This window comes from Lathamus discolor, chromosome 8 (assembly GCF_037157495.1).
Source record: "Lathamus discolor isolate bLatDis1 chromosome 8, bLatDis1.hap1, whole genome shotgun sequence".
Lineage (NCBI taxonomy): Eukaryota > Metazoa > Chordata > Aves > Psittaciformes > Psittacidae > Lathamus > Lathamus discolor.
In genome coordinates this window covers 5,920,088-5,946,606 of record NC_088891.1, presented here as the reverse complement: position 1 = coordinate 5,946,606, position 26,519 = coordinate 5,920,088, and the positions used below count along the sequence as shown (strand labels likewise).

The 26,519-nt window shown below is 39.8% G+C and overlaps 1 long non-coding RNA gene across 1 annotated transcript in view; it reads right to left on the bottom strand.

Annotated features, from left to right (window-relative positions):
• LOC136019042 (uncharacterized) overlaps nt 1-5,177 on the bottom strand; it is a 29,238-nt gene extending 24,061 nt beyond the window's left edge. The window contains exons 1-2 of the long non-coding RNA XR_010614723.1: nt 5,059-5,177; nt 2,511-2,592 (exon numbers count right to left, since the gene is read on the bottom strand). This is a non-coding gene — a long non-coding RNA (uncharacterized LOC136019042). The remainder of the gene's footprint in view (nt 1-2,510; nt 2,593-5,058) is intronic.
• Nucleotides 5,178-26,519: the final 21,342 nt, after the last annotated feature.

The following is a 26,519-nucleotide window of genomic DNA, read 5'->3' as shown; positions in this document are numbered from 1 at the left end:
TTAAAAACCTCCCTTGTTTTAGAATGTTTTTCACTCCCTCCCTTCCCTAGTCACTATTTGTCACAGTCAACTACTGAAATCCTCTATTAATCGCTAAATCCAGATAATAGCGGAGGTGGGTTGGCTGACCTGTGAAATTAGGTCTGCATGTAAAAAGGAATTGAACTGTGTGAGCTTTGGAAATAACTCTGTCGGTATTTACATTAGCATTTGAACATCAAAGATCTCCCCTGGGCTCCTCTAGGTGCCTCTAATCCAAGTACCAATCAACCAACTCTGTTTTTCTACCCAGCCAGCCGGGCTTGGAGACCCTCAGAGATATATCCCAGCCAACCAAGAGGCAGGTGAGAAGCTTCTCACTGGTTGTCAGTCCCCAGGTTTCCTGGGGCCCTGCTCTCCTGAAAACATGCTAACAGAAGAAGGGAAAATAATCAGCATTTTTATTTCACAGGAGAAACAGCCTATCCACCTCATGGGCAAGCATGTGCACACATTGTAATTACCATCTTAATAAGAGGCCTTTAAATACACCAGGCTCAGCAGACTACTGGAAAGCAGAAATTAAAAGGAAGACTAGAAATTATTTCCTTCTGTTATTACCAGTAATACTGTTATTGTTTTAAAGAAACAGTCACTTTAGAGTCCTGAAGGGCACCGCATCAAAAACATAAGCTCACTTGCTGCTTGTATGAGCATAGTTGCTGCCACTGAAGCTGCAGATCTCAAAGCACAGCCATCACTTAAGCCAAAGTCCCACAACCATATGGATCTTCTTCCCATTCTACAGATGGGCAAAACCAGGGCTCCAGCAAACATTCACCACCAAGTCTAGCTCAATCCTCTAATTCTCTGCAGAAGACTCCTCTGAAGTTCTGATAATTTGGAAGCCTTTGTTCTCACCTTTCCCCATTCATTAACAATTCATCTACTCTATTTGACAACAGGTTAAAATTTACCCAGTATTTTCAAGACAAGCAGAAAGCGGTGTTGCCTTCCTAATAGCTCCAGCCTCTAAGGATGTGGGAGGGGGCTGGAAGTAGAGAGGGGGGGATATTTACCATTGTTTGCTAATAGGGTAGGTGAACTGCACAGCATCAAGTGTGCCTCCTCCTGAGACCCATTCTCAGACATAGTAGATATTTAGCCAAGAAAATCAAGGTGAAGGTTGATCTAACATCTACCTTTAAGATATTTTAAGGAAAACTTGAAAGAAAAAAAAAGAAAAACAATCCAGGAACAAAAAAATCCATACTGACCATGTAAAACAGTTGGCATGAATTTAGTGGTATATTAAAAAGAGTCATCATCATATAAGGCTGCAACAGAAGTCTCCTACCTTTAGACTGCCCCACTACCTCTTAGTTTTTATGGACCTTTACTGAACTATCCAGAGAGAAAGGAGAGGTAGAGAAGAGATCACCTTTCAGGCTTCTCCTTTCTTGTCTTTTTTTCTTTTTCCTTTTTTTTTTTAATGACAATAGAATTTTTTTTTTTCCTAAAGTTGTATTAGGGATTCACTTAAGCAGAAATGAACTGTAATATGCAAATAGTTCTAATTGGACTGCTAATAGAGCGTGTCTCTGTTGTTTTTTTGTAGGGAGTTTTATGCCTATGTAATCAGTGCAGACAGCCGTTAAGTAAATGAAGAGGCAACTAACAATGTCAGAAAAGAGACCGGGCGGTTCCAGCTGACACTACCCTAATCTTCCAGGACCCATTAAATGGCAGTTTCAACGCATTACCTACCATAACATCCTTGAATATCACTGATTTTATTTGCAGTATCAAACATTCCATTTCATGCCCCATTAACAGTAGGAGCCTGGGCTTTTTGACGCAGCTAAACATTTTACTAACTACCTGGACTAAGTAACCAATTAACTTTTGGAGACAATACGGCCAATTAAGCGCGAAAAGGTAAGGCTGTCATCCCCCACTAAAATTGAATTTCCTTTTCCTGATGGCACTTATTGTCGGTGTTCAATTGTTAATGGAGATTTGGTCCCTATTAAAAGGATGAAGCCGAAGGATAATGGGAAAGTTCAGAGGACTTGGTTCCTAAAGAGTAGGTCAGAAAATGTCCCAGTAGGCCACTAATTCAGTCATCTTTTCTTCATGCCAGCTCTCTTACTGGAATAGTATTGGCAACGTAGCTCTAATCTGACCTACCACGATAACACATTGTGCAATATGGCAGATTCAGACGCATGCACACGCAAGGGGTAGTGAGGGAGCTTACATGGAAAAAAATAACCAAAAACACAAGCAGAAATAATTGTTGGATTTTGACAGCTGAAATACTCTTCTCACATACTGAGCTGTTTAGCATAGGGGTGAGCCTTTGAGCACATAAGCCAAGGGAGCAGGCGCTGTTGTGATGTTCATGCGAGCTTCCCTGGCTGCTCATAGGAAAAGCCATCATAGATACGCGCTTGTATAAGCTTTAAACATTCATCTTCATAACTTACATGGATTTTTTTAATTGTTGCCATCACGCTGAAACCACCTACCTTGTCCTGGGGTCACCGACACATGGAGAAGCTCTTCCTTAGGTGCTCTTCCTCAAAGGAGGTAGCAGTGTGCCCATATATACTGTATAAAGAGAGAAAAAAGTTTAGTGTTGATATATCTTCTACTTTTTTATACTAATTATTATTTTAATTGTATTTTATACCTGTACTCTGATTAAAAACCAGTCATCCCCTATCATGAGATGAATGTCCCCACCAAAAAACATTGCAGCAAGAAGCTAACAGGTAGCAACCTAAAAATCTCCTCAAAGCATATGCACTTCATGGGGTCTTTCAAAAAGTGATCTCAAAGAAGTTCCCACAAAACACCATGTTGGATTAACTTTTTAATGTTACTTTAAGGTTTGTGGGTTTTTTTTCCCCCGAAATGAGCTGAAGGAAGAGGCAAAAGGCACAAGTCAATATGTAGACACAAGAAATGGCACATGTACAGAGGAAGCTGGTTTATGTGAGCAATTTCTAAACAGAAATGCATGGAAAAACATAAGGAATAAGCTGCAAGTTTGCCACGGGCCTACCCTGCAGCTGCTTTTAGGTCGCCAGCCAGACAAGTCTGGGAATTTGGCTCTTTGTGTCAGGCAGAAGGTGTGTGCAGATAATCCCCCATCCCAAAGAAAGCATCCTCTTTGATAAGGATGGCACATATCTTCCAAGGGCACCTGGTGTCTGAAAGGCTACCAAGCCAAGCTGGACTGAGGTGCAACATTTGGAGATTATCTTTTACTATGTACTATTTATTACTAACTGTGTAACGTGGAGTCCCTTTATCTCAGCAACAGTACCTGTTGAAAAGCACTATAATTGAAATACAAGTGTACTATAGCCCTTAAGAAGAGGGTGGAAAGCATCATATTTTTTGAGACCAAATGAATCCCAATGTTGGTTTTGTGGCTTTCCAGACTCTCTGAATACTTCCATTATGCAAGACAAAGCTGAAACCCACATTAAGATGCAGGCTTACTCTGCCATAACATATTTAAAGATTAACACAGCCACAACATAGTCAGTTTAGACTGTTATTAATCTAATCTCTTAAATGCATAGAATATCCAAACAAGAAAGCAAGTGAGCTGATTTCTGTCTGCTCTAATAGCAAAAATATGACTTTGGCTTTTCTCTGCAATGCTTTACACCATTAAGCAATTACTTGTGGGCAGAACCCCAGCACCCATATTGCTACTTATGGTTAAGGGGTTTTATTCCAGCTAAGTCTTCCAATTGAATCTGGTGTCATTAGGCTTTTGTAGGACCTGGCTTCCATTGCCTCTAAGGAGTTCTCATTACCTTGAGTGACTTACTATCCCAGTCTGAAACACACAGTACCCAGTTTACCCTGAGAAGCAAGCTTTTAATTGGTTATTGAAGCACCCTTGCGATCAGAAAAGTGATTAAGAGTAGCTTCCATCTTCTTCTTGACAGTAACACATCACCAAGCCTTTTTCTAGTTAACCTACTGCTGCATCAAACCTGCAAAATACATCTAAAGTCTTTTCTGCCTTGCACATCATCACCAGCTACTGAAATTCCACAGCAATATCACCCTTTAAGGGAGGAAAAGTCTCAATCTCTTGATCTTTCTTCCTCTTTTCTCCTTGCACAGATCCCTGGTTGAATCAGACACAGTATTTGTTACGTTTCAGCCTGCAAGATCCCTGAATTTGTGTTATGATTCAAATATAGACTACCCCAACCCATTTCTGTTTTTAACTTTGGATAGTGGGGTTTTTTTTAAGTAAATATATTTTGGCACTCTCTCAGCTCCAAAAATATAAAGATTTGTGGCTTGGTTGTAAAAATGGAAACACATGAATTTTAATTTGAAGAAGAAAGTTTCATGAAACTATTTAGTTTAATATCAAGTTGTAATGAGAAAAAAATCAGAGGAGAAAAAGCTTTTTAAATTAATTGTTTAAAAATATTTAAAACCCTCCCTCTCCACACCCTTGAAGATATATGGAGCTAAGTTAATGGCAGCACACAGTGGAATCTTGCTCAATGGGAATTTTCCATTATCCTTGACAAAAAGCCCCTAATGCTCATGTGTTCTGACAAAAGTCATAGTTATGAGAAACATATGGCCTTAATAATAAACCAAATCTTTGGTCAAAAATCTAAATTGCTTTTGTGTAAGTGAGGACAGGACCCAGCTGGGCATCAAGGCTGGAAGCAGCTATTGCAGCGACTGGGGCTGCATAGTCCCTCTGCTCCTCCTGCACACAGGGCACTAGACACATACAGAGATATGCTATGGTCCTCTCCACCCAGGAGCACCAAGAACCATCTTCTGAGCATGAACAATGTAGGCTCAGCCAGCAAGAACCATAAATATAACTTTTGTATTGCATTGACACATACAGTTCCATGGAGAGCACCAAGCCTCCTTCCTCCCCTGCTGAACAGTCCTATATAAGGCAGCTACATAGCTCAAGCTACCACGCTGCTCAGAGACCCAAATCCCACAGCTACGTTCTCCCTCTACAAGAACTGTTTGTTTATGTTTTCCTAGAGAAACCACTCTAATACAAACCTTTTCAGGTCATCTTCATCCAGTTTCAGCATCACTATCATAAAAACTTTTCCCTCTTCACCATAAGAGTCTCTGCTTCCAACTCCTCAGCTAACCACACCACCAAAGCAAGAGAGAAAAAGAACACACAACAACCCAGTTGATTGTTTCAGCACTCAATATATCTCACCTGGTGTAATCAAAAACACCAATCACCTATGAGCTGCATTTCCCACACCTGCAAACCCTCCCAGGCTGATGTAGTTTGTGTTAATTAGTAAAAGACATGCATTTTTCAGTTCTCCATTGTAAAGCTGCATTTTAGCAAGCATGAAGCGTGGGAAGACACAGATTTCACACAGAAACATGTCCTTTTGTTCCAGGCTTTTGGCACAAGGAGTTTAGGGCCTCTGGAGGGCCTGGCTCCCTGAGCCAGAAAATCAGATTTCTGTGGACAGTGCTGCTTTCTCCATCAGTGCACTTTATAAATCCTAAGTTCCTTTCAAAGCTTCATTGATAGAGAAACCAACTCTGTCATTGAAAGATTGTGCTGTGGAAGGGCAAGAGCACCCTTTATTAACCCTCTGTTTCTCCCTGGGTTCCTAAAAGTGCCCGGTCCTTCACAATGCAACTTCTGTGAAACAAGTAAGGAAAATGTCTAGAGCTTAGATATTGCAGCCTTTATAGATCTGCCTTAAACACCTTGCTCTTGTCTTTGGTGGCTGGATAATATGTACCACAGATGTGAAGTTGTTTCAGTTGTAAAAATACCATGTAATGTGCTAAGAATGTTTTGAGGAGTTATTCTGGTTTACTCAGCAGATGATCACCATTCCTCCTATCGACAAAAGCTGAGCTCCTGACCCTACAAGCACAGACACATGGATAGCTCTTCACAGATCAGAGCTTTTCTTGCTTTTACCCATATTCCCTCTCTTTGTCTCTCCCCTCCCATGCTACACTGAAACCAGATATGAATCTCACTGCTTTCACCAGAGCTGGGATTTTTTCCACTTGAAAACTTCAGATATAAAATAGACCACCTTATGTGGGACCAGAGGGTAACTTGTTGCCTGGCTGGTGATTATGAGGGGTATAAGGTTGCATATGTAATTATGGGGAGGTTGCAGCAGGCTGAGGCTGTAAATTCTCTGCTGTCTGCTTGAGGAGTTGAGTGCTGAAGCTGCCTGGGTGCATGCTCTTTGCCAGATTAGAAGTTGTTCCTCCCCGTGACCTTGATTCTGTGTGTTTGTCTCTGGTAGGGAACATAGCTCAGGCCTTCAAAACTCACAAATGGAAAAATACCAGGGAAATTGGAGCTGGAACCAAACAAACATTACTGGCTTGGGATCCCAGAGAGGGGATGTTTGCCTGCACTAGATATAGAAAGTCCTTAATAGCTTCTGAATGTCTGGTTAATCTGTATTTTGTCCACCATTTTCAATATAGGTAATTTGCTGAATGGTCTTCTATGTGGTTTGCAGACTTACACCACTTACAGAACTTCCAGAAACAAACATTTAATCCTAGCTAGTCTTTGAATTACTTTCCTTGTGGTCTTACATTAAAAACCAACAACTGGATTTTGACTGCAGCCTGTTAGATATATGGTTGTTTTTAATCCATTGTCAAAATTATACATTTGATAGCTATAAGCCAAATGAAGGAGAAGAAAACACACAAAGAATCTACCATTTCTGAAAGTAATTTCATTCCACAAGTTAAAATTGTCACTAACCTCTGCAGCACTTAATTAATTGAAATGACTCTAGCTGTGGGAATCTGTGGTGAAGAGGTCTCTAATAGTTACATGCAATTTGACCTGGAATTCAGTTAGAGCTAAAAGATACTTGATCAACATTTTTCAAGAAATGAAAAATAAAGACCCTGTTGAATGTAATCAGTTGTCTACTTTTTTTTATCCTGTCTCTTGTTTTCCCTCAGGGATTTGCTGGGCATAATCCTTTGCTAGCTCATGTACACAAAACACCTGCCTAAGCAGAACTTTAGCTTCCAAAGACAGATTAAATAACAGATACAAGACTAGTTGTTTTGCTATTCAGACTATGGTAAAGTCAGTATCATTAAGAAGCCCAGCTCTAACCCACTCTAAAATGTATCTTGGCTGATGAGAACAACTCATGTAACAGCTATAAAGAAGACAAATTCTTTGTAAGGGACACTCCCTACTCATTCATATTTATGATAGCAAATTGTGGTATCCTAGCCTGATTAATAAAGTTTGTGCTGCACTATGTCTCTCAGAAAGGATTCCAACAGATTTAGCCAGACCCTCCAGAAAATACACAGAAATTATTTTATCCATGGCAAAGGAGTGGCTGATTCAGATACAGAACTTGCCCATATTTACCAGCAGCAATAAGAAATTACTTGGAAGTGCAGGGCAGGGAGTACACAACTGAGTTATATAGAAAAGCATAAGGTAATCATGCAAACTATGTCTGGTCAGAAGAATAGTTCTAATAAATCTTTTTAGTCATTTAAAAGGAAAGGAGTGAGTTGATGAACTGCAAAGAGAGGGATTCTTTAGTCCAGACTGCAGTCATACCCCTAAATCCTAAAACTAGGGTGCTCAGAGAATCACAGGCTACTACCACTGTATCCTGCAGTTATTTGTTGTTAGTTTTGCTTTTCCTCTTTGATAACATTCTTTAGGTTTCTTTAATAAGCAGCTGGTGCTGTGCTGTGGACATTTTATCCAGCACAACTTGTAAGTCACTCTATGCCTCTCAGTATATTGCAGTGAATAAGGAGGAAAGGAGAGGGTGAACAGTAAAAATACACACAGTTATACAAGATGTTCCCTGGATTTTGTTATGAACCACATGTGAAATAAGGATGTGCAGACAGAGCTGCCTGATCAAAATTAACATTGAATCCCTCAGAAAAGATGTCACAGCTGTCCAGTCTAACCCAGAGGAAGACTAATGCAATTATGTCAAGGTATACTAAAGAACCCTTGGTGCTATAAATAATAATAAAGGGTAAATAATAAAAAAATAAAACAGAAACTCCAGAAGTGAGATGTTTTAAATGAAAGGTGATGCACTGTGAACTTAACACACTGGCCCTTTAGCCTTTCTGTTAAAAAGGTAATCTGATTGCCATTGATTTTTTTCACCTCTGTTACTAAGAAGGTGATGGAATGGTGTCCACACAGATGTATTGAATCAGATACTAAACAAAGAGCAACATAAAGAACAATTATCAGCAGCCTTGCCATCAGCTTGCTGATTATGACATTACTGAAAAGGCAAGGTCTGGGTGACTTAAACCAAAAGGAAAAAAAATAGAGGAGAGGGAGGAAACCAATACACGTTTATCATCTGTCTGAGTACAGAGAGTTCTTTGCCTTTACCAAAATATGTATTTCCCCTTTGCAGCTTGATAGGTGTCAGAGTGTGAGCTAACTAATTAGCTTGATCATGTTACAGAAAAAAAATAGCACAAAGGCAAGGGCCAACCAGTAGTTTATGTGTTTTATCCTACCTAGAAAATTCTATATGGAGAATTTTGTGTTTATGGTTCTGTCTGCCTAAGTATTACTGATCTTAATTATTGCCTGCATGATCATGAGGCGGATTTTCCTAAGGGCTTGGGAATACAGAAGCCATTACAAGGCTCGGAGTAACTCAATAGGCTATTAATAGGTGTATATATATCCACTTTTGAATGACGTACAGAGGAATGGCTGGCCAGATCCTCACAAGGTATAAAATGAGAAAACACCATGCGTCCACGTATCACTATTGATTTCAAAGCAGTTGGGCCAATTTACACAGGCTGAGAAGCAGAACTGGATAATGGGAAGACTAAGGTTGTAAACTCTCACCTTGTGGATTAGGTTTCAGTTTGTCCAAATGGCACAGGCTGTTCAACTTGCATTTCTAGTGGCACAGCTCTACCTGACCCAGCCTGTATAACCAGTACAGCCAAGTAGCTCTAGTGCTTGGCTGCCTTTATGTACTAGCAAAAGTAATGACGCCTAGTATGTAGTATTATTATTTTATGACATCAGCATAGTATGACATTTTCTCAAGGGCAGCCCATATCATTTGCCCTCCTCCGTATTGGCAACCATCACTAATTGACTGTGAAAGTGGAGAATTCAATGGGTTAGGGTGATCTCTTCTCTGAACTCCAAAACAGTTTGTGGATGGAAATCAGCTGAAGCAAAACATTGGTCCCATTACATTGTCAAGGGATATAGCTCCTTTACGACAGAGGTAAACACTTAAAGGAGCCAATCCACTACTACGTATCAGTGATATTACCATTCTATTTTAGATGTGAGAATCATGTGAATTAATAAAAGTTGACACTGACATGAGCTAACTAAAATAAACCATGATGAGCTCCTATTGCTGTAAGGAAGAAGTGTTACGTGTTTAGTCTGGATAACACCCCAGCACCCTTGCTCACAAGGGTTAACGGCTTCCCCTGTCCAGGCTGAGGGCACCATTCAAACAGTGTCATTTACTGAGAATAAGACAATTTTGTTCTTGATGTTAAATCAAAGGGTTAAATTGTGTTCTTCTTTCCTAGGTTGAACAAAACTTTCTGATCTCATTCCCTTCATTGGTCTATTCAGGGCATAAAACATTGCCTGATGCAAATAACGAAGAGAATCTGCTTGTGTACTCAGTGTCCACACACCTCTGAGTGTGTGTTTTTTACTGTGTAATAATTGATGACATCTTCCAAAGACAGCCTAAAGGACAGGTACACAAACTGTAAGAATCCAAATGGATATACCTTGAATAGGATCTCATAGTGCTTAGACTTGTCCCACTGCACCCTAATTACTGAAGAATATTTGCTTTTGCTTATAAGGGCAAGAGCTGGCTGATCAGATATGGATGAGTCTAACAACAATTGATCTTGAGGATAAGGTAGAAAACACTGTTTGGGCATCACACTAAGCTACTTTGTAGAGCAAATCATCAGATATACAGTGAGCAGGTACCCACATATTAGCTTGTTTCATACTTCCCAAATCAAACAGAATCTCTTCCATAGAAAGTTCACCTTTGATACAACCGTGTAAGGGCCAAGGTTGCAGCTGATGTCCTTACCTCAACATGTCAAAGGGCATAACATTATCAGCAGCTGCAGCCAGGAAGAAACATAAAATGATGAAAATAAAAAGCTTTTGCCTTTTCTAAAGGAGATTTCTAGAAAGTCTGTAGCAGAAGCTGCTGTAGGGGACAGCATCTTCATCCAGAAGAACTGCAGGAATTTTTTTATTTGCTTTGTAGAGACTCCTTTTATTTTTTTATTTTTATTTTTTTTGATATGAGAAAATAGTTATCTTTTCTCCCAGAGCTTAAACACCTCTTGGTCTAAGAAAACTTATGAAATGCTGAGAGACTGACTACGGTTCTACTAAAGGTGTTATTTTATCACATATGAAGGGAAAAGCTGTGGCTGATTTCAGAAACAGAAAATAAAATAAAATACAAATTACTATTCTTAGTGAGTTAATCTCAAGGGAAGAATTCCACACTCCAAACCCTTCTAAATCCCTGTGGAAAGACAAAAGGCCACAACAAAGTTTAACAAAAAGATGATCTCACACCTGAATCAATCTGAAGACTCCCAAAAAATTACTGGACCTATCGCATGTATAAACTGCTAAAATCTCAAAAAGAAAGCCTCTGAACTCGAGCTCTTCCACGTGCCACCGCAGACACTGCAGGGTGTAGGGCAAATACACAGCCATGGTTTGCTTAGCTGGCAAAAGCATAAGCAGAGATTTTGCCAAGTGATGACTATTTGAACATTGTTCAGTGAAATGGACTGTTTGCTTGGATCATGATTTCATTTGTAGGTCAGATAATTCCCAGCAGTTTCGCAGTCAAAGGAACTTTGCCCATTAGTACTGAGGGATCCATCTTCTGTATAAGAAATTAACTTAAAACAAAGAACTACACACTGAATAACTGAAAAAAAAATCCTTGCCTATAACTCCAATTCCAAATGCAACTGCTGTTTGCTGGTCCAAAGTCCAGACATAAACTTGGACCTGAATTTCCAGCTGAGAACTGTTTAGAAATTGAAAAAACAAGACTTTTATAAGCAAGTTTTGTTTAAGGCATTGATTAAACATTTTTTTCTGATTTCCTTCACTTCATTCCAAGCTTCTGGCTGTGGCCAGAAGCATAATTATTGTAATTAAGGATGGTTATTGGATCCAACCCAAGATGTAAGAGGATATACCATGTACAAATATATAGTTCTTCTTAATTGTCTTCTATTTAAGAATTTTAAGGTGCTTTAAATTTAATCTCATAGCACTTTGTGAAATGACTATTATAATCTTGGTTAGACAAATAAAGAAACTGAGGTAGAGACAAGATTTATGTATGGTCACAACGGAGATATGAAATAAATCAGGCACTGGAAATGAGCTTCCTATCATATAGACTTGTCCTTGTTCTTTTTCCATTAGCATGGCTATTTTCTCCAACTTTTCAGCTCATCACCAACAGATTAAAGTGATTTGGGGAACCATCCAAGTCTCTGGACGTGCTGTCCAACTAAATCAGAGACAATAAGTATAATGAGGCCAAACTTCTACCAACACCCAGAACTAAGAATTGGAGTTCATTCAGGAAGGAGGTGACACTGGGAGAAATGTGGTCAAGAGATGAGGAAAATAAATAAAGTACCGGAATGGAAAGGAGAACCTGACCAGAGATAAATGATTCCTCTCCTGAGATGTGTTTTTGTTTTATCGCAATAACCTTTCAGAGGAAAGATGAAGCCAGCCTCAGGTAAAAAGAAATAGCCACATTTCATCTACAGTTAGCCTTTGTGACCTCTGAACTCTGCTTTTCTATCTGAACCTATTTCCATGCACCATTTCTCCTCACCACAGATAAGAGACTTCCAAGTGCCAGAAAGACTCTTAGAGCTTTCACACAAAGGTTAGCCAGCGAGCATGACTACTCCTTAATTTGGGAAATTATCCCCCCTTGATTTTTAAGCTATCTCCCCTCCTGCATGCCACAGGAATCTGATAAGTGATGAAGGAGCAATCATGACATGCTGCACATTTAGATGTGAGATTGTGCGCATACCTGTGCATGTGTACATGTGCACGCACACGTGCGCGTGTGCGTTTGTACAGCATATCTCATTATCGTATCATCACTTTTCAGCTATCTCTAACACAAGAGTCAAGGGGTTTGGGAGCACACACAAAAAAAGAGAGATTTCTAAGAGAGCAGGAGATTGGGCTGGGGTCATCCGAAAGGGTAATTATTGTTAAATGTCAGGTTAACTCTGAAGGCCTCAGCTCATCCAACTGAGAGCAGATTAGCCCAGATGGAGACATTTTCAACACGGTTCTGTCTGACCAATCAGCGACAGATGGGATTAACCAAATACCTTCTCTCATCTGCTTGCTCACAGAAAGGTCAGTTTCTGCTCATTGCTTCCCTTTTAAGATGTGCCTTTCTTTTCTTCTTCTTTTTTTCCTTTCTTTTTTTTCTCTTTTTATTTTTTTTTCTTCTATATTTGTGGCGGTTCTATGCAGGAAATCAGGGTCCTTTCATCAGGAAATTAAATATTCAACATCTAAAACCCACTTTTTTTTTTTTTAAGAATCAACTTCATTCACTTTCAAGAGCTCTTTTATCTTTTCTTTCTCTATTTCTTATTTTTTTTCATGTAATGCTGCATACAGATAGATAAAATATACATGTAGCTATCAGGCCTCAGCTTGCTCAAAGTCGTGCTGCTTCATGGGCTTCACCAAAGGTATATTGATTTCTACCCACTGAGAATTTGGCCCAGTATCTCAGTATCATTGCATGAGTGCTAGAGGACATATTGTTTTCCCTTGTTCTTTTCTTGCTTTCCTTTCTAAAAAGAAGCCTTTGGTAATTTTATTCTCAACATTCATCTATTTAAGAGCTACAGTTTATGTCTTCTATCTAAGGGGGGAAAAATCCACAACAAACCCACCAACAACAAGTTAAAACAAAACAAAACAAAAAACTCTCCCTGAAACCAACCCTGGAGTGCTTTAAAAACTAATCATCTTATATGTACAGCCTCTTTTCCCAGACAGCTTAAATAAGTGCAAACATAAAGTTCAGTGATAAAATTAACAGAAACTGAAACAAAAATCACCCTCAGAACATATTTCCCGATAATTTGTCTTCAGATCCCTAGAAAGTTCTTTCACTCCTTAATTATTTTGATTAAGAGGGAGGTCCTTTCTGTCTCTTGTTAATTCTGTTTCTGGATTTGTGGTGCAGGTTTCAGGCAGAAGTGGCAATAGCCAGACTGAAAATTTTACTGGCTTGTGTGCCACTTACGCTAAGATACTTATTTAAGAGTCTGGTAGTACAAAGGGGCCTTTAAAAAAACATGTCACGTTGACATCACTTTTAAGATATTTCCACACACACACCTTTCTATTTCTGGAAGTCTCTAAAAGGCCTAAGTGTGAAAGAATAATGGGCTTTATAGAAATTATCATAGTGAAAGCCTGATCCTGATCACTGATGATGCTTTGGTGTTGATTTTGCAAGCTAAGTGATCTAACCATGGAAGAAAGGAAATGTTTTGTCCTAGGACAGAAATGCTTTCTACTGCTGAGGGGGCGCTTGCATTAGCAGAACACATCCTGGTGAAAAGGGATGAAAAATTTGGAGAAGGGGGAATAGAGAAATGCATCCTTAGAAAACAAGATGAACAAAAATATGGTTCAGCATCCAAACAGAAGTTAGAGAAATCCTCACATTTAGGATTTTGCTAGTGGAATTGGAGAAGGACCTGCAAGACACACTGAGACAAGTGGACGAATGGACTGACCAAGACACTAGAACCCAAAATATGGAGATACTAAAATAAGACTCCTAATCTTGTGAAGCAGGAATAATGTAGGGGAACTCACTAACTGTAGCCTAACTCTGTATTCTTCAGAGATACTAGATGTGGGGATAAAATCTCAGTTATCGTTGTGGGCTAAATCATGCCCCTTCTAGTGGCACAAAGAAATGGGTGATCCAAAGCTTACCTTCCTCATAAGCTACCCAGAATTTGCGTCTGGATAGACAGAAATACTGCAAACACGTACCATGAGAGAGCCAGGGCTGTACCTTCACTCCCAGCATGCATCCAGTGGAGAAGAAAGGAACTGCTAGGGAGGAATACTGCATGACTGCTTCAATTTTTTTCCCAGTAATTTGCATGAGGCTACACTCATCCATCCTATCATCTTCTAGCTTAGAAGAAAAGGACTATTATTACAATAGTAATGTTAAAGGATGAAGTAAATAGTTCAAGTTTACAAAGTGGGTTAACAGCAGAATCAAGTCCTGATTTCCCTTATCAGCTCCTTTCCAGATATTTCATAGAATATCACTGATTCTCTGCCTGCCACAGCACAGTGGTTCCCTTTGCAGCATATATCCTTCACTCAAGCAGGTAATATCATCAAAATCAATTATTATTTCAATTAAATAGCCCTGCCCATCATCACCACAAATTAAATGGAACTACTCTGGAAGCTGAAACCATCATTCATTTAAAGCACGTGTCCACCATTGCTCTATCTGCCAAGACCTTGATCTCTACCGTGAGTTTGTGTCTAGACACAGGCTTCCTACTTCTTCCTTAAATACAAGCGCTCTAACAGGCCTCAATTATCTCTGAATAATGCCAAATTCTTACGACTCAGACTTTTCCACATATCAAACTGTATTGTGCTGTTATGATACAAAACTGTTTCTAAGGTAATTATCATTTTACTCCTGATCATTTTATGGGTAGGAACAAAAAAGCAAGGGGTGAAATGACTTGCCCAGTGGAAAATAGTAGGTCAGTGACAGATTTTGGAGCAGAACCCAGGTGTCTGGAATCATAGGCTACTTGCCTACCCATTGGACCACACTAATTCCCAAGAAGAGCTCAGCCTTGTTGTTTTCAAGCTCACTGTCCTACACAGCTGCTCTTGCACTTCTTACACTGTGCTTCTATGAAATTAACATATTTAACAACATGCCACATACAAAAACTAAATGTCTTTGATAATCATTTGAATCAGGCATACAGGGAGACAGAATTCTTTTTAGTATTCAGAGCAAAGCGCCTTATCTGAGATCTACTTAAAGTATAACAATAACACAGCTTCTTTATGTAATTGTATTAATTTAATAAGCCACCATTTCAATAGAATGGATTCTTTTTCCTAGAATCCTGCCAAGAAAAAATAAAGAAAGAAAATCTTTTAGTAAACTTAGGAAGAGAAGAACCTAAGTTATTCTGAATGTCAGACCCAAAAACACAAAAAGCAAATCAGTTTTTGCATGAATCAAGTAGACTCATACTTGAAACAAAATTCTAATCTACCCGTGCATTTTGCTTTGTGTACACTAAAATTTATATCTAACTATATATAGACATATAGATATATCTCAAGTCAAGCAGAGAAGATTCAGTGAGGTTATGAAAACAAGATTCCACAGGAAACAGCTGAGCTCAATTCTCTTTCCCAAACCTCCCAAGTTGTAAAGTTGTTTAAGAAAATCGTATTAATTTACTGCAGAGCTAATTTAATAAATGCAAGTATTTGAACAACTGACCTTCTTAGTACAAATATAAATCACCATGTTTGAGTTCACATGGAGCAGGAACAGGCTCCACCATGGAATATTTGCAAAAGCGTGGGATGAACTTGGGGTACAAAGCACAACTGGACTGTAGCATGTCATACACGGCACTGCACATCTTGTCTTGCCCAGGACACACTTCTAGTCCAAATCCATACATATGAGTCTTGCCCAACATTTCTTTGCCTTTTATGTCTGAGGGGAAAGAAAGGGTCTTTTGTATAAACAACCTGGTGACAACACTGTTAGTACTTTGAGATCTCAAAGTAAAAAGTAATGATCAATAGTGTAACCAAGGTAAAACGCATGTAAACAAAACATGGACAATACAGAGTATTCATGTGTCTAAGATCAGTTCAGGCCAAAACCGGTGTGAGTTTACCCACATTCAAATTTACCACTACCACACTGATGCTTCTATGGAACTGCAGATCATGATTTACTGTTGAATTTTTATTTCTTTTAATAACCTTTCTGCTTAACTGCAGGCCAGTCTTTCTACTGGAAACTAAAGATACGCTTTACAGAAAATCCTTGGAAGCCAAAGAGAATCATCTCCACAAGGTCAGGCTTGATTCTTCCAATAGATAAATAAAAATATATTTGATTCAGACTCTAAATATCCTCCAACTACCACAAACCCAAATCATAATCCAGGATCTTCCTGTTTATGAAATTGTATTAGAAAAGCAGACTGATGAATCAGAATTAACCATATATGATTTAAAATGGAAGGTGTTTTCTGTGCGAGAACTTCATGCCTTGGAGTATCTAAAAGAGCTATATCTTAGCCATCTAAAGCAAAAGTCTCCCACTACTAAATAGTTAATATTTATAGGTAACTTTGCAATCATTACTATCAACAGACAAAAAGCTACAATAATCCGATTGCCATCACTTTAACCAAAGCCCGTGTCGTAAACCTTGTAATTTTCTGCTGTCATGCTCAGGCACTTTCAACACATTTAAATTAGAAAGGACTATGCTAATTTTGCTTCATAGCCAGGGTAATTGTTGTAAGACATAATTATCTTTTTTTTTTTTTTAAAGGATCGTTTTATCTCCAGAGTTGTTTAAATTCAGTCTCAGTTACTGCTCGTCCTTTCATCCCTACACTGCATTCTGGCTCCCACCTCCATTAAATTATTCTTTTCATCTTCGTTAGCTGGAGACAACTTAACCCTCCTTTCTGATGGACATTTCAGGCCCTGGCATAACTCTATTAAAAGCAGGAAAGTATGCTAAGGACAAATCTAGTTCTTTGTTTCCTTCTGACCTTCATGAAGAGTCGTCAGAAGGTTTGATATGTTAAGTCATCTTTGATACCAGTTTAAAGTTACAGCCCAGCATACAGCCTTGTTGAGTATTGATGCATCAGAGCTTTGCCCTTATATAAGCAATGAGTTTCAGTTGAATAACACTGAAATACAGCTAAGAACAAAGAGAATATGTGGATTTTTCCATGAGAATAAAGCCCAAAAGACAGGATGCTCACTAAAGCTTATTTTCAAGATTTTTAGGCCAGGATATTAGTAAAAGTTGCAGTAGGAAGCAAGAAGCATAGACTGTAAGTCCAGCCATCAGACAGGTGACTCTGATAATCAGTCAGGTCTGCTCTATCATCTGCTCAACTCATTGGCAGGTACAACAAATCACAGTTGCCTTACAAACCGCCTGCCTTGTGCTGCTGCTGAAAATATCTTATGGCGTGTCCTTACAGCAAGCAAATCGACTGCTCCCTGGTTATCAGTGGTTGTTCCAGGGCACCTGAAGCTAGAGCTAAAGGAAACAGTCCTGAATGAAAATACTAGTGATACTAGTTACTGATTAAATGCTGGGAAGTGAATGGAAGCATTGTTTGGAGCGTAGGAGGACTGACACTGGCACTGTGACATATTCTGATGCCAAATGGAAGACCTGAGCACAAAATGGAGAAACATGCAGGCTTGACGCCAGCAAACCTTAGCAAGTCATATACTCTTCAGAGCATGTCAGAAAGTCAGTTCCTGAACTTGTTAAAAGACATGCCTTTGTAATTGGGAATCTGGTGCCTCATCAGAGCTTCGAATGTCTCCTGTGTGGTTGCTCTGAAGAGTTTCTAGTAGACAGCTTTTTCTTTCCCTTACATGCTTTTTCTCTACGAGAAGTTCAATAGCAGGGGAGAAAGGGAAGAAATTTCTAGCAACAAAGGTCCAGGTCTATTAACTGACAACCATACATCAGTTGTCACAGATAGGATTCACTAAAGAACATGTTCTCTGTGTTATAGTATTGGTCCAAATGAGTCTACTCTCTAAAGAGGCAGTGCAGTTACCTGACCACAGGTTTAACCTCTCCACCTTGTGTCCAGAGCAAAAGTTTGGTTTGAGGGGCTTAAGGGCAGAATAACTTATTCTGTAGCGTACACCTGCATGACTTGATTTGCAGATGTAGGACTTGACTGTAAGCGCTTCTGTCCCATGATAAGCCCACTGCTTCTTTTTCTAGCCTTTCCATCACCTTCCTGTACCTTTTAATTATATTGTGATTTTCTGAACAAAAACTAAGTCTCCACAGACTTTATTCTGTTTTGTAGTTTGTGTTTTGTTTGGGGCATTTTTTTCTATTCTGTCCTGTGTACATTCCTGTACTGGTTTTGTCTGCATTGTATTTGAAGACTTTCTAGTTAGCAGCGTGACTATTACCTGCTTCACCCCTGTTTACACTTTTGTCTTCTCCCAGCAGGAAGACATTTGGGTAGTGGAATGGTGTTGCTGGTTCAAACCTCATTTTATTGTCAAAATAATCAATTCTGCTTGCCTATAATCAAATGATAACTAAATAACCACTAATTCAGCTGGGATTAGTCAAATCTGCATACACTCTTCCAGTCTATTTGTACTAACATATAACCAGTGAATACTTATGATAGAAATCTTCTCTTATTCACATTAAGGATAACTCGATTGATTTCCCTAGAATTACTGGACCTTTACAATAGAACCAAACTGAGCTCTTTAAACTGCCATTCTTTTACCATGTAGTAACATCCTTAGGGGTATGCCTATTGCTGAAGTCAAGTGAACCACATAGCCCCTGAAGATCTCTCTAGATCAGCTGATGAAGAACTATAGAAATCATCTGCCTAAATGACAGGCTAAAATATCTCGGGATATTTGTCTGTGCCAGCATTGGCTGAGGAAGAGAATACTAATGAAGGAGAATGTTTCTAATTAGAATCTCTAACAGTGTCCTGGGATGAACAAGGAGTGAAAATCATCCCCCTGGAAGCTCTGAACTCAGATGTTTTGTTTACGCACACACACATGTGTATGCACGCACTCACACACACACTTCATTTCCAAATGCCACAAGTCACTGCTAATGACTCTGATGAGTTACATGTGCAGATGCTGCTCCAGGCTCTGTGTTTCCACATTCCTATGGCATTAGGGGTTAACTTAATTCGTACTGCAGTTGTCATGCTGGAAATGCCCAGGATGAAGCAGAGATGGCTGGGACCAGAAGAAGTACTGGTTCTTATAATGTTGGACCAAGCAACAGACATTGTCATCTGCTTAGTCACAACAACCCCTTGGAAGAGCTTGCAGAAAGCCAGGCCCCATTTTAATGTGCAGCACTTACTCCTCCGCTCAACAGGAAAAGCTGAGATTGTTGCTATTACTGGTAAACTTGAGCTTCTCATAAGACACAAAGATTTTACAACAGACATAAAATGTTCAATCAGATCATTTCTCCGATTGCCTGAAAATACAGTCTCATGGTGACATTCCTCTTCAAAAACAGCTTCCTCTGTGTTCTAGGGAAAGTAACAGGTTTTGTTCCCTTTCACTCAACACTGAGACACCCATTGTAAGATAAAAGCCATCACTGAGACAGACTGACTTAGCAAGCCATAAGTCATTGCAGAGGTGTGTAACTGGAGACAGACACATTTTCTTCCATTCGAACTCCCTACTTCCTCTCTTCCACCCTACCTTGATCCCAAGTGCTCTGTCACGCCAGGGCACCCAGGGAGTATCTGTTTATGGACATTTATCAAGCAGCAAATAAACCCTCATGTTATTTGTAAGCATGGCATTTCTGAGAGGTATCCTTGGTTGTTTAACAACATGCAGTGTTTTTCTAACTGCAGAAAAGGTCCTATGGGCCATTAAGCAATCATTTATTGGTTAAATATCTCCATTCCGTGTAATGAATTGCTATTTTGTTAGAACAAACATTTCCTTTCAGTTTAATTTTCAGATTTGGAGGTCGCAATGGTGTGTGCTCTGGAGAGGGAATAAAGTCTGGGACCATGACATTAATACACTCCCAACTTTCATTTTCTTTGCCAACTGTGACTAGAACACCAGTACATTAATTTTCCTGATTTTCTTAGGCCACCAGCCTCTCAAGGAGAGAGATGTGTGTCTCCACTACTCCTGTTGTCTGCTTAACTTACTTATTGCTGATTTTTACCTACAGTGAGACAAACATTGAATTCCTTTAATTGGGTGTTACAAGTTCTGCCCTTACAGATTCCTGGATATAGGACAGCCACAAGGCTGGTTTCCTATATTGTTTTAGTTCTCCGTTGCTTTGTTTGGTTCTTTTTAATTGAAGAATTGCCGTCCTGGATTAACAGCCTCGGAAAATTTATTCCCTTGTTTTTTTCCACCACAGGGACTCATACAGAATTTGCAAAAATGTCTGAAGAATAAATCATGCTTTTCAACAAGGGGTGGGGTTGGGGTTTTTTTAACACTTTCCTGAATAATGTGTCTTTGAGGATGAGGAAATAGTTTCTGTAACCTCTATAATCATTCTTTTCTCTTAGAAGACTCTGGATCTAGCCAGTGTCAGTGACCCCAGTGAACTTCATGCCCTGCAGTTTTCCAGGAGCACCTCAGACCGTTTCGTTGACTTGAACAAAGTATTTTTAGCCTCTTGCTGTAAGTGGGAAATCTGAGGTATGAGGATCTGAAGTGCTGGAGACCGCGTGACTGAGACGGGAACATGACCGAGCAGAGGCCAGATCTGTGGCCCCCTGTCTGACCCAATATGGCATAGACAAGTCCAAAGACCCAATTCAAGATGTGGTTAGGGACCATGTTCCTAGATTTCCCACAACCCCCTGGAGTTATGCTCTAGTTTTTTATATTTTGTAATGAATGGGATCATTAAGAATGATTAAGGAAAATGTGGTCAAATGGGCAAATAAGGCAGCTTTGATTCTATCCTTGGCTCTACCACTGAGTTTCTGGGATGGCCTCTGGCAAGTCTTTTTGTCTTCTTTCTCCCTCAGACTGTTAATTTACAGTCTCTTTTTCTGCCTGAAGGCACAGTGGGGCAGTGACAGACTCTGCAAAATGTTAGTCCAGTTCCTAGCATGATGGCTTACTGCATAGAGCAAAAACTATGAGGCACAACCATAATATTATTTTTGTTCTACTATTCATTACATTCACTTTAAGCACCCTTACAGCCTTTCATCATAGCTTTTACAGAGGAATGAGAAAATGTCCTGGACTATTCGCAGCATCTGTAGCTATATATTTGTAATTTGCTGTGCTGGAGGGAATAGTTAAGGCAGATGTGTGTTACATGGATGTGAATATGACCCCACAAGTCCCTGCTACCAAAGCCCACCCAATCCCTAGGGTAAAAAGTGAGTCCAATTTGATGCAATTCCTGCTAGAGTCTGTGGAAATGGGCCATGTCTTTGGAGACCCTATATACTCCTGGATGCCCACTTTTTACTGGCATACAGAAAGGCAGCACCAGCGAACACAGCAGAGGACAGAAGCAGCTTCATCACTTCCAAGAAATAGCATCATGCCCACAAGTACCCTATGTCAAGGATAAAGCAGAGTAACTCAAGGCTGGTAACTGCATATGAGTGATCTATCTGTAATCCAAGACAGTAGCACCAGCATGAATAAGGTAGGTCTCAGACTGCTGGTTTCCAAGCAAAGTATCTCCAGTATCCAATTAAAGCACCTGCAGTGATAATATAAAGTTTAGTTCTTAGCCACATTAATACTTGCAAAAAGCAGATTAAACCCCACTGGAAATGGTACCAGCACCATTCCCACCTCTTCCCAGTAAGTTCAGCACATGATTCTGGAGCCAAGGGTCAGACAGAATAACTGGGAGAAGGGCAGAGCCCCTGCCAGGGCCTGGGTGCACACAGCCATCTCTGTGCAAGCACAGCTGGATCAGAAAGCATGGAGGCAGTCAGCATGAAAGAAACGTCTCCAGTTCACCAACCACCAGCAGGACCCCAGCACACCAGAGGAAGGTATAACAAAAAAAAAGGCCCTGCACCCAGATGAGCTCTTGATAAGCAAGTGCAAATGCAGAGTAAATAGACTGATGGAGCTGTGTAGAGATGGCACTACCTTAACTCATTGGCTGTTTACTCAAAAGTTATTTTGCTGTGCAAACGAGCATCAGGAAGACCACCTATTGATTCACTTTCTTCCCCCTAGACACTTACATTCTATCAAGCATGGAGAGCAAAAGAGAGAGAATGAATCCACACTGTGGCACAGCTGAAGTTGCTTCGTCTGCATGCAAGAGAGAAACTCTTCTTTCTGCCTTGCTTGGCAAGGGACATTTCCCTGTGTTTAGGCAACACATCTGAATAAATACTCTTTTTCCTAGTAAGTCATCGGAAGGGGCAAGAGCCTGCTCCAGCCTCCCTGGATGGATTTAACCTCAATGGGTTAACTTCATAAAACTGCAGCTCTTTATTCCAGCCTGCGATTTCCCATCATACTTTAGGACCAGCGAACCGTCCCTTCATTGATGGCACCTTTTGGCTTCACAATAGAAGCCAATTTGTTAGAATTCTTCACAGGTCAGGGGCTGCGTGAAGATGTGGAGGGCGCAGCAGTGGCCGCTGGAAAATGAAGTTGTATTCGCTTGGCAAATTATACGTCTGCTGCACTTTATGGGCCTTGATTTCCTTTCCCTTCTCTCTCCTCTCTTCCTTTCCACCCCCCTCCCTTCAGCCCCCCCCTTATCCTCTCTTTCGTTTTTTTAAATCGGAGAAGCGTGTATGTGAGCTATCGTCACATATCCAGTTAATGTAGGTTAATAGATTGATTCCAGTGACACGGATCATAATGAACAGTAAATTGTTTTATCTCTTAAGTCTTATTTGGTCAGCCAGGAAAACATATGAGGTAATATGGCTTGGACTAAATGGACCGTATAATAGATCTCCCTCTAAAGAATAAGGACAGGGGTGACAGCGCCTCTTATGATTAATGAAAATAATAATGGTCCTGAAATTGAAATTTTTCTAATTTTTTTTCCTTCTTCTCTCTTGGCTGCCACCAAAAACTTCAGCCAGCAAATGATTTGTGCACAATAACCACCCCTGACTTCTTCCTCAACTCCTAATACAAGTTTAGGGAGTGCTGGGGAGGGAGAGTTGAAGAGGGATGGATGAGAGAGAGCCTACGTTTCTAAGAGCTCGGCTCAGCAATAGAGTAGATATAAATACAAACTCTTTGCTTTTAACCCTGGGGTTTAAGCAGATGCTTTCAGGTGCTTCTGATTTGCCCAAATACAGGATTTCCAAATAGGTCCAAGGAAGCTGAAGCTGGAACATCCACATCATTAAGGTGCTTTGGAAATACCAGAATAATGTCTTAAACCTTCAGACACATCTGCTTGTTTATTTATGCAGGAGATCCTTGCTTTATTGTTTGTGTGAAGCATTCAGAATGATTTGTCATTATTAATGAATATTTACACTTGTTCAGTGTCAGTGCTGCTTGCCGCAATAAATGTATAAGAAGGTTAGTTCCACGGCTGAAGGAACAGGTTTAGGCAGAATCAGACCTTTTACAGGCCAGTGAAGTCAGAATTTGTCTTAGGGATTTCACCAAAGTGCTTCCATTTGGCTCAAAGAGCTTTCAAATAAGACTTATGAGCATTTACCTTGAACAGCATCAGATGACCTGGCAGGCATGAGATCTTTGTCACTTAGAGATAGATAGATAATCTTTATCTAACAACTATTAATAAGAATAGGGAGAACAAATCCAAATGGGATCAGTAAGGTAGATGCACAAGTATCAAACACTGTAATGCAGCATGACCAGAAGAGTCATTCAATGGCACTGGAGAACATTTGTGCATGTATGTGTGTAATTCCCTTGTCTCTTCCAGTAAAGCCATAGGTGAACAGAAATACATTACTGAATATAAATCTAATCCTTAGTCTTTTCTCCAGGAAATTTATATAAAGTAAAACAAAAGAAAGGATCTAGAAAACTGTTCCATGGAGCACCTTCCTATATGAGGGTGGCAATATAAACCAGTGTACATATGGCCAGAGGTGGGTTTTGCATCCCCTCATGACTTTTTATGGTGTTTATCTTTTTTCTTTCCTTTTTTTTTTTTTAAACTTAATTCCTTTTAAGACTATAACAAACAACAGTAAGTGCCTTGTCCCTTTTATTCCTCTTTTATCTTTGTGCTTTATGGCTTCTTTGTTGTATTTGCTTCCATTCTTATAGGATCAATAAAAGGTTTGTAACACTGCAAAGTTTTGGAAGCCAGAAATTGCACTTAAGGAGTGGGATTATAGGGATTGTTTCCTGATGCTTCTGCAGAAAAGAAACAATTGCATCTTTTTTGTTTTCTTCTTTTTTTGGCCTTCCAATATCTAATCTTAATATCAGCAGTCATGCTTTTGAGTTTTACCCTGGCTGTCAGCAGGCAATAAGTTCAGATGTTCAACTCCTTTGGATTAACATCAGGCTCTGTAGTTTGGGTATATTACCAGCAGGGTCAATCACAGCATCAGGAAACAGCCTGTGCAATAAAATAAAATAAAAATAGAAATAAAAGAGGACTAAAAGGAACCCTCTGAACTTCAAGAGTCTGGAAAACCCAAACTGAGCCTAAACTTCATAAATATCCCTAATCTCTGGTTGAGAAGCCAGGATGGTTTATGATTCATGGCATTTGATGACATTTAACAGCATGCAACCCATTACAGCCCTTAAGTCATTACACAACACGGGAGAAAATGTCATCAGGTGCCACAACAACAAGGCAGGTTACTGAAGAGGCAGGGTTCAGTTCAGATTAGTTCAGACTTCTGACGGATGCTACCCTAGTTCCAGACGGAACCCAAATTCTGCTTGTCAGGCTTATCTCCCTAACAGATCATCCTTGCTTGTCTTTGTGTTGTACAATGTGCTCCCTCACAGCTCAGAATTCAAATGCCTCTGGTGGAACACTGGCAAAAATAATGATCATTCTTATCCATGGATTGCATTATTTAGTTTTCTAAGGAGAGCTGGGGTCAGTCTGGATCCTCCCTGAATATGCAGAGGGTTTCTTATATCTGACATTATGTCTTAGTGAGCTGGTACGTGCTGGTTCCCACTGCAGAGCAGGCCTGAGAAGATTACAGCTTCCAGTAGTAAAATCAAAGTGTTAGGCATTGGTAAGGGAACCCACAGGGCTAGTGAGCTGCAGCAACGTGTGTGAATAATGTGCTTCACAGCCATGTTTCAGGGCAGTACAATTAACCTTAATAAAGTTACCAGCATCTGGAAACAAATGGGGCATTAAAAATCTGTATGAAATATTTATCTGGAGATCTCACAGTGAGTGGAGTGTGACACACCAGGTCCTAATCCTCTGCACCAGGGGAGAATTTCCTCCAAGATAAGGAAAGTTTACACAGATTCCTAGCAATAAACCGCCATAGGTAGGAAAGGAAAGATATTTTTATGGTGTTGTGCTGATTTGAAGAGCCAGCTTCAGAAAAGATCACCTGTATTTCTTATATTTGAACTTGGATGATAGGATGTGATAACTACCAAAAGAAAAGTCCACACCATCCAGAAAGTTGAGCAGTTCCTGTACCTTTCTGTGTACCTTTAGTGTCTAAACCCTACCAACTTTTCGAAGCAGAAGTTTCAGCAAAGTCCTATGGGGCAGTTTGAGGACCCCACTTTCCAAATGTTGCTGATGTCTTCATTTCCAATGTTAAAAACCTGAAACATCCACAGAAGGGCAGGAGAGTGACTATTAAGGGTAAGTAGGTGATGACCAAAGGAGACGATGAATCTCTGCAGCCTGAGAAAACTTTGGCTGGTGGATGTCAGTTTGTGTTTCCATTTGATTTATCTGAACCAATTTAGACTCCTTGTAACTAATTACAGCCTAGCTATCTTTTAGAAGCTTTTAAGTGGCCTAAAGTTACAAACAGCAAGACACAAAGGCAACATTTTAATCTGTTGACATTGTGTCTTGTCTGGTCATAAATACAGCAGTCATACACAATTAGCTTATTTATCTTGGGGAAGTCCTGGGGAGTAGATATTTGATTCAATGTATATATCATGCAAATAATAATATACATGTATCCTGTGCACATGAATATCCTTCCCAGTTAATAGTGATAAGGGGTGTGTATAGATACACGTTTACACATAACATTGCATTATTTTGTCTCTTATGGAAGAAGAAAAAAAGGTATTAAAAAATCCAATGACTGATTTTGCTTCTTGAACCAAGTCAAATATTTTCTTGTCAGTATGCTCATAACTTCAGACTGCAGAGGTCATGGCCTTGACTTTCTCCTTCAGATGGTTTGCGAGTGGAATGTCCTTGAGATTAAGGTTCCCTTTGTTTTCCTTGGGAGGGGCTTTGCTTACACTGGCAAGCAGCTGAGACTTGCCAAGGTCCTCCAGACTCTGTTTATTAGATTTTTATCTTCTTATCAGAGTCTTCCTCCTTAAATCATGTCAGCATTTTACCACTCTTCAGGGATTCCTGGTGTTTTATTGTCTCTGAACTGCTTGGGGGGTGGGGGTGAAG